We start from the raw sequence: 13,788 nt of genomic DNA, 5'->3' as shown, positions 1-13,788 counted from the left end.
GTCAAGTCCTGTACGTGAGCATGGAGCAGCATAGCTGGTTATGGACTCACGCTGACTGCGCACGCAGGTGCACCTGGAGAATCGCCGTGGGACAGAGACTTGCATCTATGAGCTGTCCTCATGCTGGTCTGTGCTGCCCTGCGGCCCCTGCCACAGAGCAAGAGACGGACGGCCTCTTTGGGCGTCAGCGCTCACTCATGCAGTGACAAGAGGCTGCACAGATGGGTGGAATAGTGATGGGAAACGTGGGGCACTAGACCCTCTCTTTCTTTCTTCTCACTCCATTAAGCAAAGCAGCTTATACATTCCTCTGGAGCACAGGACCTGAGGCAGAGATGGGGCCAGGATGAAGATAGAGTTACTTGCTTCAAAGTTGTATAAGTGTCTGACAGACTACAAAATGGCTTTGCCCAGTGTGTGCCATTCCACCGGGTGCTGGGGCTTGCTCCTGTCCCACAGCCTCTGAGGGGAGCTCTGCTCTTTCTTCTAGTCAAGCTGGAGCCGGGAACTGCTGATGGGTCAGAGACGTTAGAGCAGCCATCAGTATAATGTGTGTATTGGGGGCCAAGGGAGAAACAGGAGACCTGCTAGCACCAAGTGTTTATAATTCCTCAGTCATTAGAAGAATGAAAAGAAAATAGTCTCAAATGCTTGCACTCCTTAGCATGACATTAAAGGCCCTAAGTGAGCTGGGTCCAGAGTGTTTCCTTGCCATCTGTCCGAGGCTCCGCCTTTGTGTGTATCTTAATGTACCCTTTCCCTTCTCCTTCTCCTCCACTGGGCTAGCTCTTTTGTCCTTTGAGACAGTGGCTCATTGGTTTTAGCACCTTCCCCCAGACCATTGATTTTCCTTTTACTCCCATCACATTTTATCGTTAATCAGTCCCCATGCTGTGTCATAATAATTTGGATGTGTGTCCCACTCCTCTTTGGACTCCCAGCTGCCTCTAGGTCCTTTATTCATAATAGTGCTACCATTTATTAAATACCTGCTGTGGGCTGGGCACTGCGCTAATGCTTTAGATGCAGCTCCTCCTGTCTTCACAGTGTTAGGTGGAATCTGCCTCATATTCAGCAAAGAAAACAAAGACTCAGAAATGACAAAGGACAGGCTACTTGTCAGGTGGGGGACTTGGGTCTTAAAACTGAATAAGTTTGACTTCAGTTTGACTTCAGTGCCTCTGCTGTGCTTCTGAACCACCGGAGTGTGCAAAAGGCATGTCATAATGAAAACAGTTTTGGCCTTATCGATCCACTGAAAGGATCAACTAAGGAATCCCCTTGGGGTTCACAGGCCACGCTTTGAAAACTGGATGCTTCGCGCCCTGTGAACCCTGGCCATGAAGTCTGTCCATGGGGACTTGCCCTAGCTCCACTACTAAGCAGGTGCCTTCCACAAAAAGGCCCAGCAAATGGGGAAACAAGTAGATGGATCAAGGAAAAATTTATGTTTTGAATTCCTGGGAGGGAAGTTTACATATTTACATGCAGTTTGTTTAGTTTCTATTATCCCTGCATTTTAACTAGCTTTCATCTTTCATGCTCTCATACTGAGTTTGAATTGTAGAAATAGCCTTCTACTTATATTAATGTTCTTGGGACACTGTGAACAAGCAGTAATGGTCATTCCCCCTTTCTAAATTTGTGACTGACACTTAGTGATTTGAATGGTGTTGGGGGGTCAGTTATATGATAACGGCGGTTTTCAAAGCGTGGCCTGTGAACCCCAAGGGGATTTCTTAGTTGATCCTTTCAGTGGATCGATAAGGCCAAAACTGTTTTCATTATGACATGCCTTTTGCACACTCCGGTGGTTCAGAAGCAATAGGGTCAAACTGCTGAAGCCTTGGCTCAGTCAGGGTGCTGTGCGCACACAGTAAAAAAAAAAAAGAAAGAGCCAGTCACACCAGGAATGTTCTTTATGACTTTTACTGCATCTTGAACTCAGAGTCCTCATTGGAAACGAATGCCATGAGCCTGTCCACCACGTCAAGGAGAACAACTGGCAGTGTTCATTACCAAAAATGAAATTTGAGCTTTCAAGTAAAAAGAATTTTGGAAAACTTGTATCAGTCTTGGTGAACCTGACAGCTTCCCAATACTTAAAAAAGGTTTTTGATGATATCTACAGTCATATTAATAAATGATTATTTTGATATTGTGCAGGATAAACCAGTAGATTTTGACATAACAGAGTATGTAAGTTTATTGATACAGTTTCAGATTCTACACTGCAGCTAGCTTTTAAGAAACTATTACTTGTCATGTAAGAAAAATGACCACAATTATCTGACGAACCTAGTGAAATATTCTTCCCTTCTCCAGTTTCATGTCTGTGTGAGGCGCATTTTCTTCATGTACTTCAACCACAGAAGCATGTACTAATTACCACAGCAGTGGTAACAATTACATGTAGAAGCAAGTATGAGAATCTAGGTATTTTCTATTAATTCACACATTAAATACATCAGCAAAATGTAAACAACACTACTGTTTCACTAATATTTTTTTAAAATATAGTTATGTCTAATTTTTTAAAAATGTATAGCAAGTAATGACCTTATTATCATTTTTAATTAGGTAAAAAAGTATTTAAAAATTTTTAAGTTAAAATTTCCAATACAGAAACTATAGATAGATAAAACCTATGGAAACAAAAGTTCTTGTCCTCAGTAAATTTTAAGAGCAGAAAGCTGTTGTGAGATCAAAAAGATTTAGAGTCACTGTTGTGAAGGATATAAAAGGAAGTTGTTCTACCCAAGAGAATCAAAAGTCAGAAATTATAAGATATGATGAAGAAAAGAAACCGTTTTCAGTACTTTCAAATTAAACAGTATTGTGCGGGGGGTTTTTTGTTGTTTTTTTTTGTTGTTTGTTTTTTATTGAGTGAGAAGCAAGGAGCCAGAGACACACTCCCACATGGACCCGACCAGGATCCACCTGACAAGCCCCCTATAGGGCCATGCTCTGCCCATCTGGGGCTGCTGCTCCATTGCTCAGCAACCAAGCTATTTCAGTGCCTGAGGTGAACCCATGGAGCCATCCTCAGTGCCCAGGGCCAAATTGCTCGAACCATTTGAGCCATGGCTGCAGGAAGGGAGGAGAGATTCAGAGAGGGGGGGGGAGAAAGAGAGAGAGAGAAAGGAGAGGGGAAGGGATGCAGAAGCAGATGATCACTTCTCTGTGCCCAGACTGGGAACTGAACCCAGGACTTTCACACGCCAGGCTGATGCTCTATTGCTGAGTCAACCAGCCAAGGTCAGTATTGGTTTTTAATGATAGCTTTTTTGATAATTAGCATGTTATTTGAATATAAAGTGGAATGTAAAGTGCTTAGAAAGTTCTTGTTTTTGCTTCCAAAATTTCACCTGTTTTACTCAGGAGGTGATTTTAATAAATGCTTTCAGGATTGGGGCCCCTCAGTCATTCATGATTCCCCAAATATTGAGGTCTAGATTGCATATGTTTAGAGTGTGCTGGCTAATATGAGATGTGCAAATTTAGACATAATTACTCCAAGATTAGATGCTAGTTTATTGAATTAAGATTTGCAGAATTAAAATTGAGCACTTCTTTGAATATGATAGAAGACATCACTTCTTAGTATGATTAACAGTACTTAGCCTTTATTAAAGAAATTCTGTCATAACTATGTTAAAAGAAATGAGGAAAGGCTATTTGAATTAGTTTTATCATTTGCTGCAACTTGAAATCTCATTGGCTTCTTCTAATGACTAAGATTGAATTATATAGTACTTAGAATGTCTATTCTTGGATATCGGTAGGTGTTTCCAGTGGGTGTTTCTTTATAGTTGTAATACGCCTTTGAAATATCGTTGAAATAACTTGTTTAGCAGGTTTCCTTATTTTGGGGTGAATTCAGTAAATTTCCACCAAGCTCCTCTACCCAGTCTCTTCCTTTATTTTCTCCTTTTCCTCTCTCTTGAGGTACATAAGATTTCAAGATTGTCAAAATCAGACTGACTGTTAATTTGTTCATGCAGTTGTTCCTGAAATTCTCTTTTCAGGATGTCTGCCATGTTTAACCTGGGCTCAGCTGGGCAAGGCCAGGTTGAGAGTTTGCTGTGGGAGGAATACTGAGTGACACCTGAAGTACCTTCACTTAGCCCCATGCTGTGGGCACCTCCACCCTGTGCCTGTGACAGTTCGAGGTGAATGGGATAGTCCCGTATAAGACATTGCACTGGACTGCAAGTGACTCCACTCCACTTATTTCAGCGTGGAAGACCCTGAACTCAGCACCCAGGACTCAGGCCCCAAAACATAAATGAATAGCAGATCATGGATGCCCCTCCTCCCTGTGAGCCTTATAATCTCTCATGCCTGAATGGTGTGAGATACCCGAGGGCCCATGCAAATGGCCATGAATCTGGCGAGATCTTTTTTTTAAGAGCCTATTGAGGTATAATTTATATACCATAACATTTACACACCATAGAATTCACTGATTTTTAAAAAAATTTACAGACTTGTGTACCTATCGCTACAATCAGATTTTTAATATTTCTGTCCTTCCAAAAAGATCTGTGCCCATTTGCAGTTAATCCCTGTTCCAACTTCCAGCCCCAGCATCTACTAGTCTACTTTCTGCCTGCACTGATTTGCCTTTTTGGACATGTTACGTAAATGGAATTACTCAGTGTGTGGCTGTTTTCACTTGGTTTCTTTCCATATGTTTTTGAGGTACATCTGTGTTGTAGCATGAATGAGTGGTTAGGTCATTTCTGTTGCTGAATACTATCCCATTGAATGGATATACCACATTTTGCTTTTCTGTTCACTAGTTGAGAGACTTGTGGATTGTTTCAAATCTAGGTTTTTATGAATAATGTTTCTGTGAAGTCTGGGCATATGTTTTTATTTTTCATGGGTAGCTACTTAGGAGTAGAATTGCTGGGGCATATGCAGAACTTTTAAAGAAATTGCCAGTCTGTTTTCTAAGGTGATCGGACCAGTTTACATTCCCATTGGTGAGATGTTACGGGTCACCTCTTCCTCTTGCCATGATGTCTGCAAGTAATTAGGGTAGAGAGAGATGACAGCGAACAATGTAGGTGAGGGAGCTAGTGAGTGAAAGCACCAAGACAAGGAATAGGAGGGTACATCCAAGTGAGTTCATGTGCATTGAGGTGCGTTGCAGGTGGGTCTTCACTGATGTGGTCAACATGGGAGCATAGAAAAATTAGGGAAGACAGCATTGGGATTCAGTTGTGTCATTGGAAGGAGCGGCCAGTACAATTTTTTAGCCTAGAGAGGAATAGGATTGTCTTTAGTAAGTGTTACAGTGACATTCTCTGTATTTTACCTTTTCTATTTTTATTAACTTTCCCTTCTCATGAAAGCTTCCTATTTATTTCCCTTCTCTTCCTTCTTGCCTACTTATTCTTCATTCCTGTGCATTTAAATTCTATGCAATATTTAATTACAAAGAGAGGAAGAGTGGTTTGCAGGAATAGGAGGAAAGGGGCCCCTCTTTTCTTTCCAGCAATGTGTGAACATGACCATTGTTAAGTTCCTTCTTTGGGCCATGCACTGGTGCCAGGTTTAAGCATATATCAAGTATTTAATTAATCCCTGTGAGGTACATGTGATTATTACCATTTTACACACAGAGAAATTGAGTAGTGGAAAGGCACAGTGACTTCTCTAGTCACACAGCTAAAAAAATGCCTGATCTGCTGGACTCCGGATCCCTGCTCTTTCCGTAAGATCTGTCTGGTCTCATCAGGGAACACAGCTCTGTTACTGGAAGCTCTGCTGATCTGATTTCACTTACACGGCAGCCAATGATGACAAGTGAAGCAGCACAGCTTCTTTGTGAAGTCCTGTCATTATGGGAAGTTCTGGTGTTCTTTGCATGGGATCTATTACCAGGAAGTTCAGGTTGTAGCCTAAGTCTTTTCTAAAGATCAGTACCACCCTATTAGCTGTCTTTGGGGGTGGGGGGGTGGACAGCATGATTTTTACATTGTGATCACAAAGGCAACATTGTAATATTCTAGACAGCCTTGGGGTTGCATAATTTTTAATATGTTCCTAAATACACCACAAATATAACCTAGTGTATAAACATGTTTATGTAGTTTGAATTGAAGAATGCATAAATCTGGCACCCTGCTTTTTTCCTTTATTAAACACCCTTCCATGTAGCCACAGGTCATTATATCCCTAGTTACCATTTAAATGACTGTGTGTTATCTTATTTCCTAGGTGTATCATAATTTAACCATCCTTATTTTATTGGACATTAATAATTTGGCTTTTAAGATGTATATGTGTATAGGTATATCTATGTTGTGAATGTGCGTACATAACCAAATTGCTTTCTAAAGTCATCAAGCAGTGAGTGAGTACACCAGACATCTTCATCAGCCTTCCATGGCATAATTTAAAAGCAAAACAACTTTCTGTTGTCATCTGATTTTTTAATTTCTCTGTATCTGCAGTTGATTTTTCTTTCTACTCAGTCTTTAATCCTTCATTCTCTATTTCTTCCAATCTAACACATATACCTGTTCCCATTTTAACAGTTTAGAAGTGGAGTTCTTCTTATAGTTGACATCATAAAGACCTTGCTGGCCCCTCCGCAGAGGAGTAAGCAATGATGTGATGTGGTTATTACTGCCTGCCCGTTGTGGCCCTGGCCAGTAGAGGGCATCACATCATCTCCTCGTCACCTTAGTTGTTATTTGTGCTAGCAGTACTATATACTGTACTGCCAGTGAAAATTTTAGCTTAAATTTCAGTTTTTAATTTCCATGTCTCAGAAAAATTACAGTTTGATGCAGCATTGAAATTGTTATTATGATTGAGGATTTGTGTGGAAGCAGATGTTATGATACATGAGGTCAACGTTTTGTACTGGAGAAAACCATACTTGTGTTCTTATAAAACAACGATCAGGTGCTGTGTGGGCCCTAAGAAAGGAAGGTGTCCACCCACAGAGGACAGAGCCAAGCTTCATTTCCGCGCTGAGATCCGTGCAGATGGGTTGCCAGTGAAACGGCAGACACCACCACTCATTTAAGATAAAATGACACTTATCTTGGAATTGATCATAGAATTCCCAAAGCTGGAAGAGAGGTGGATGTGATTCAGCCCTGTATCCTGAAAGACAAAAACCCAGCTAGAGCTTGAGCTGACTTTCAAAAGAGGTCCCTTTCCATTTATTTAAGGAAATAAATGAAATTATGGATTTAACCAAATAGGAAATTCAGGGAAACCAGTATTTTTGGAGGAGTCTCAAAATTCCACTCTCTGTCCTAACAGTGCGCAAGAGTGTTAAACCTTGAGACATGGGTGCATGGAGAGCCACGTTACATGTTAATTATAAACCTCATATCCAAACCCTACTTGGAAGAATCATTAGTATGATGGAGACTTAGTCTCAGATTTGATTAGAATAATAAAGGAAGACATAATGTGAAAATGCAACCATATGGATATGTAACCTGTTGTTAAAATAAAACAAATTTTTTTTTTTGTATTTTTCTGAAGCTGGAAACGGGGAGAGACAGTCAGACAGACTCCCACATGCGCCCGACCGGGATCCACCTGGCACGCCCACCAGGGGGCGACGCTCTGCCCACCAGGAGGCGATGCTCTGCCCCTCCGGGGGGTCGCTCTGTTGCGACCAGAGCCACTCTAGCACCTGGGGCAGAGGCCAAGGAGCCATCCCCAGCGCGCCTGGGCCATCTTTGCTCCAATAGAGCCTCGCTGCGGGAGGGGAAGAGAGAGACAGAGAGGAAGGAGAGAGGGAGGGGTGGAGAAGCAGATGGGCGCTTCTCCTGAATGCCCTGGCCGGGAATCGAACTCGGGACTTCTGCACGCCAGGCCGACGCTCTACCACTGAGCCAACCGGCCAGGGCTAAAACAAATTTTAAAAATAAATTTAATGCAATGTTTTAAGTATTGGTGTCCTAGAAACCAGGATATATGGTGACCCTATGCTGATTTATGTTACTCTTTTTAAATTCTTGGAATTATGAACATTCAGTATAAACAATTAACAATATATTTATAGTCATTCAATTTACTTTCTTACCCCCCCTTTTTTTTTTTAGGGGAAGAAAAAGGCTAGTTTTACTAACCAAAGCAGATATGAATTTTACAAAACAGGGAAGGGAAAGAGAGTTATATGGAAAAAGGGCAGCCTTTAGAAGATGCTTTTATCTTGGTGGGATTGAAATCAAATTTGTTGGACAAAATGACAGGCACTGCAAATTAAAAACTGGGCTTTACTTAAGCAGCAGACACTAATGCCCATGGAAACTGGCCGAGTGGACCCCCTCTGGAGTTTCAGCCTGGTTCCAATTGGATTCTGCATGATGTAGGTTGAATTGTAGACTTGAGTCTGTCATTTGGAACCAAATGTCCCTGTTGCTATTCATGGAAAAGGAAGTTAGTAATATGGAATAATTTTCTCCCATGTTTTAAATTGCTATCAATAAGAAAAGGACCTTTCAGTTTACGTTTTCCATTTCTCTCTACATCTGTCATATCTTAAAATGGTGTTAAGTTCTGAAATTATGTGAACAATATTAAGTGATGGAATGATGTTAAATGAAAGGAAGATGGCCCTGGCTGGTTGGCTCAGTAGATAGAGCATTGGCCTGGTATATGGACATCCCAGGTTTGATTCCTGGTCAGGGCACACAGGAGAAGTGACCATCTGCTCTTCCTCCCCTCCCTCTCCCTCTTCTCTCTCTCTCTCTTCCCTTCCCACAGCCAGGGGCTTGATTGGTCAGAATATGGCTGTGGGCACTGAGGATAGCTCCCTTGGAGCGCATCAACCTCGGGTGCTAAAAATAGCTCAGTACTTAAGCATTGTCCCTACATGGGGTTGCCACCAGTCGGGGCGCATACAGGAGTCTGCTTCACTATCTGCCCCCCTCTTCTTAAAAAAAAAAAGTGGAAGGAAGATTAGCTAGAAATACCACTAGATTTTAGAGGTACTTATGGGCTAACACATAATAAATTCCCTTCAGGTGGACTGTGATTATATAATTATCTTCACCAAGAGTCTGATCTTTGGAAAATTATCTTTAGATAGGCAGGTTCTGATATTTCTTTTTTTTTTTTTCTAATGTGTATCTTTATTTATTTATTTATTTATTTATTTATTTATTTATTTATTTTTGTATTTTTCTGAAGCTGGAAACGGGGAGAGACAGACAGACTCCCGCATGCGCCCGACCGGGATCCACCCGACACGCCCACCAAGGGGCGACGCTTTGCCCACCAGGGGGCGATGCTCTGCCCCTCCGGGGGGGGGGGTCGCTCTGTTGCAACCAGAGCCACTCTAGCACCTGGGGCAGAGGCCAAGGAGCCATCCCCAGCGCGCCCGGGCCATCTTTGCTCCAATGGAGCCTCGCTGCGGAAGGGGAAGAGAGAGACAGAGAGGAAGGAGAGGTGGAGGGGTGGAGAAGCAAATGGGTGCTTCTCCTATGTGCCCTGGCCGGGAATCGAACCCGGGACTTCTGCACGCCAGGCCAACGCTCTACCACTGAGCCAACCGGCCAGGGCCTAGGTTCTGATATTTCATGTAGAGGGATAGGAAGTCAGTAAACTTGTACCTCCCCCATTTTGGTTTGATTTCATCAGAAAAATATCTGGAGCTTGTTAGAACTTTCTGTATTGACTGTTCATTATTACTTTCTTCCTGTTTTCCCAACCTCATGTTTTAAACTTCTTGGTAGATAGGGATGCTGTCTGTAGCTATTGTTTGTTCAACAGGGCAATGAATATGGTAGATGTTCAACAGTCCCCCCTCCTTGGCTGAAAAGTTAATTTATTTCATTCAACTAGAGAAATTGCTATACATTGGATACTATAACTGTCACTTAGCCCTGACAGGGTAGGCCGATATAGTAGGCACCTGATAGTTTGTTGGGTGATCTTTTTCAGGGAATTTACTGAACATCAGGTAGAAGACCCCAAGAGATTCCCACAGAGGCTCTTCTAGCTATGTCTGGAGTTGTTAGGTCCTTATAAAAATAATTATTTGTATTGGTAATAAATATACATGTCACTGGTGAGTCATTCAGCAAACGTTCACTGCGTTTGACCTTGCTCCCAGAGAGCTGAGGAGATGGACGTGAGTGAGAGGCTGACACGTGGGCGTATGATTGACTGCACCTTGGGGTAGAAGCTGTAGTGGAAATGTGGGCATACACAGATAGAAGGAGAAATCCTTTTTCTCTGAGAACGTTTCGGAAGGCCTCACAGAGGCATGGCATTTGAGCAGCATCTTGAGGACCCGTGGCCCGGGGACCTTAAGGAATATGGAGAATGGTGAGAGTTGAGGGTAGAAACCCTGATCCTCGTGGCCGTCACTTGACTTATAAGTACCCTTTCTGAATCCCATGAAAACATAGATAGAAGAGGACAGCCTGGAAAATGGGGTCCTAAACGCACTCTGCTTTTTCCCCAATCCTTTCATCTTTGTTGCACCACAGATCCTCCCCCCCCCCCCCCAGTAACCTTGAACTCTTCAGGACTTCTATTCAGCATCTAAATTGAGTTCCCTGAACCCCGTGGGAGAATCCATCTGACAGCTGTTCCTCTAATGCCCTCTGTCCTAGGTCATTTGGCTCAGTGGTTGCTAACAAAGCTGAGGTCACGGGTTCATCCTTTCTTTCGTGGGACTATATAACTCCGCTCCCTGCCATGGTCACAGGCTGAGATGCTAAGCCAGTGTCCCACCAAGGGCTGCTGTAAACCAGAGGTCCGGGCGAAAGCAGACACATGGTGCACCTGCACTGCCCAGCATTTGCCCTATTGATGGGGGTGCAATTAGCTTTCGAGAAAAACTAGAGAAGGGAAGGGTTGAGGTGGCATAGAGTGGCGACTTATTTCCAGACTTAATTTTGCAAGGAATAAGTAGATTATCTGGACATAATCATAAACTCCCCAGGGATCTTGTTCAATTATCTAAAATCGGACTTAGCCCCGTGGTGCTCTGTGAAATCCTTTCTCCCTTGGGCAGGTACAGTCTACCCACCCGCCCATTTTAATTTACTTTAATATTACAAAAGCAATATAAGCTTATTTTAAATAGTCTTAGCAGTTCAAAAGACTATAGAAGAAAAAGTGAGATTCCCCTCAGGTCCCCTTGTATCCTTCTGAACCTTTTTTTTTTTTTTTAATTGATTTTATTGGGATGACATTGGTTCACAAAACCATAGCGGTTTCAAGAGCACAACTCAGTGTAACACCATCTGCCCACAGCACCGTGCATCCCCCACCCCAAAGCAAAATGTGCATTTACAAACATTGTACATACACCATTGGTTTTTACTTAAACAAGAGTTATGCTTCATGTATTATTTGTCAGCTTCATTTTTCTTCCCCTCACTTAAAATATCTTGAGCATACAAGGTCTTCTTATAGCAATGAGAATTGGAGGGTAAGTCCCAGTTTTTGTTATTCTTTTCAGTAAAGGTGACTTGTTGAGTTGCCAGATTTAGAAATAACAATACAGGCCACTTCGTTAAATTTGAATTTCAGGTAAACAATGTATAATATTTTAGTGTACATACCTCCCATGCAATCTTTGGAACACAATGGAAACTCCCAAAATGTTGTTGATCGAAAAATCAGATTTAACTGGGTGGCCTGTAGTTTATTTGGCAACTCTAGACTTGTTAGTTGATTAATTGCACCAAAACTCCAGACCAGAGGAAGGTCCTGTTTCTGGGTTTGGAAAGGGTAGTCCTGGGCCAGTGTTCACACACCTGCTGAATATGATGTGTGAAGGTCCAGCTCAGCTAGGCACCCCGTTCTCATTATGGCCCGTGCAGTGGCTTTGAACTGGGCGCTGAGACTTCTGCTCTTTCATCTCAGCTACTGTGTGAAGTCACCAGGGGCAGTTACCTGAAGTTGAGTGGATGATATTAATTGAATTTTTTTCTTAATGAATGCTGCCATTTGTAGGAATTTGCAATGCAAACAGCCAGCCTTTCAAGCGGTGCATATTGTAATTAGAGCAAGCTTTTAAGATTCTTTGAAGTACTAAATGTTTATGAAATTCAAATAGGGGTGCCAATCTGCACAATAAAGGGGCTCTTCGTGGTGTTTTTTTTAATCTTCTATTTTGTAGATGTAAATATATGCCATAATTAGTGGGAAGTAACTCGAAGAGTGGGGGCTGAGTTTATTCCTATTATTCTTATTTAAAACAGCTGTGGCAGGAGAACTACAGCTGCTGTCCTTTTGTACTGGGCAGGGGGTACAATGGCCCAAAGTGAGCTGACTCAAAGACTTGCTTCCCTATGGGTAGTTTCATTGTTCTCCCCAAGTACAAGATGCCTTACTGGGGATTCTCCCAGGGTCATCCAACATTCCTCACCCCAAGCCTCTGTGTGCCAGTGCGGGCAGGCTTCCAAGGTCTTGGTCAGGGGCAGGTACGTGCAAGTCATGCAGAGGGTTTGGGAGCAGCTAGCTTCCTCAGAGACGGCCCCTGCCAGAGAGATCCCCCTGCCAGCACCTCTGCCTACTGTGTGCTCACTGCGGACAGCCGGTGCAGAGGGATCATCCTGCAGCACCCACGGAGCAGCTGCCAGGCCCACTAGGTGCCCTGCCTGCCTGAGCCTCCCCACGTGGCAGGCCTAGACAGCTGCCCACAATAGAGCCCAGCTCCCAGTGCCGCCTGCCAAGGAGCCAGATGCTGCCATTGGAAAAAATTGCTTCACAATTTGAAATCTTGGTCCTTTGATCATTGTTCGGAGAGGATGAAGAGGAGAGGTTCAAAGTAGTGGTTTGAAAATGCCAGTGTCTCCTTGAATCCATCAGTGCCTATTATACTCTTTCTTGTCAGGGACTATCCTCTTGATGTTTTCATTTTTGCACCCGAGTAATTCCTGCCCAGCCCTTCCAAGCCTTGGGGTGAAGGGGAGAGATGGGTGGGAAGGGAGAGTCCTGGCCGGGTGTCCCTGCCTTTGGTGTTATCTTTTCCTCTTTGTTCTGGCAGGCTCTTTTCCTGTGAAGCCAGGGACACAGCAGTCGCTGTCAGCCCAGTGCTGCCTCCGCAGGAGCCGCACAAGTCCCTTCTGCACTGGGCACCTCAGTGCTCACTTTCTCATACTTCAGCCCCCCAGTAGCCAAGTTGGCAGGGGCTTGCGGTTTTGCAGAGCTGACCCCTCCACCCAGCCCTCCCCTCACAGCTCTGGACCTTGCCCATGCCTCATTTTCCCTTACCCATGCGATGGGAAGGATCATTCTTTGAATATGTAATTAAGAAGTTGTAATTAAAATTTACATTTTACTTTTTTAATTTCAAAAGCATGACATCAAACAGTGGAACACGTTCAGGAATATATGAGCTTACTGAACAAGAGGTAATAGAGGAGAAACCAATCTGAAATCTTGTCTGGTAACTGGAATGTTTTAGCTACAGGAGTAAAGTGATGGGTGTATGAGAAGGAGGAATTGAGGAGGAATTCGGGGAAAGGCTCTCCTCTTACTGCCTGAGGCAGGCGCTTTCTCTGCCTGGCATTGTAACCTGCCTCTCCTTCAACCTTGTATTGTTTCCCAGGACCTGCCCACAGATACACCCAGAAGTTTTTAATTTATGCAACACACATTTATTAGTATGATTGCCTTTTCTTATTTCCAGAGAGAACTCTATAACAGCTCTAATCATATCTGTGTGGGAAAGATAATTCTATACCTGTTTGAGCAGTTATACTCCAAACTTAAGACTTATCAAACTCACAAGTCAGAAATGATACTGGTTTTCCTGATTGGAAAAAGCCAGTGTTGTATCTG

The 13,788-nt window shown here is 43.1% G+C and overlaps 1 protein-coding gene across 8 annotated transcripts in view; it reads left to right on the top strand.

Annotated features, from left to right (window-relative positions):
* The window catches only part of TEAD1 (TEA domain transcription factor 1), a 279,132-nt gene that overhangs the window by 235,700 nt on the left and 29,644 nt on the right, over nucleotides 1–13,788 (top strand). The gene's annotated exons all lie outside the window — the stretch shown is intronic.

The sequence above is a fragment of the Saccopteryx leptura genome, chromosome 1 (assembly GCF_036850995.1).
Source record: "Saccopteryx leptura isolate mSacLep1 chromosome 1, mSacLep1_pri_phased_curated, whole genome shotgun sequence".
Classification (NCBI taxonomy): domain Eukaryota; kingdom Metazoa; phylum Chordata; class Mammalia; order Chiroptera; family Emballonuridae; genus Saccopteryx; species Saccopteryx leptura.
This window is presented reverse-complemented; position numbering and strand designations above follow the sequence as displayed.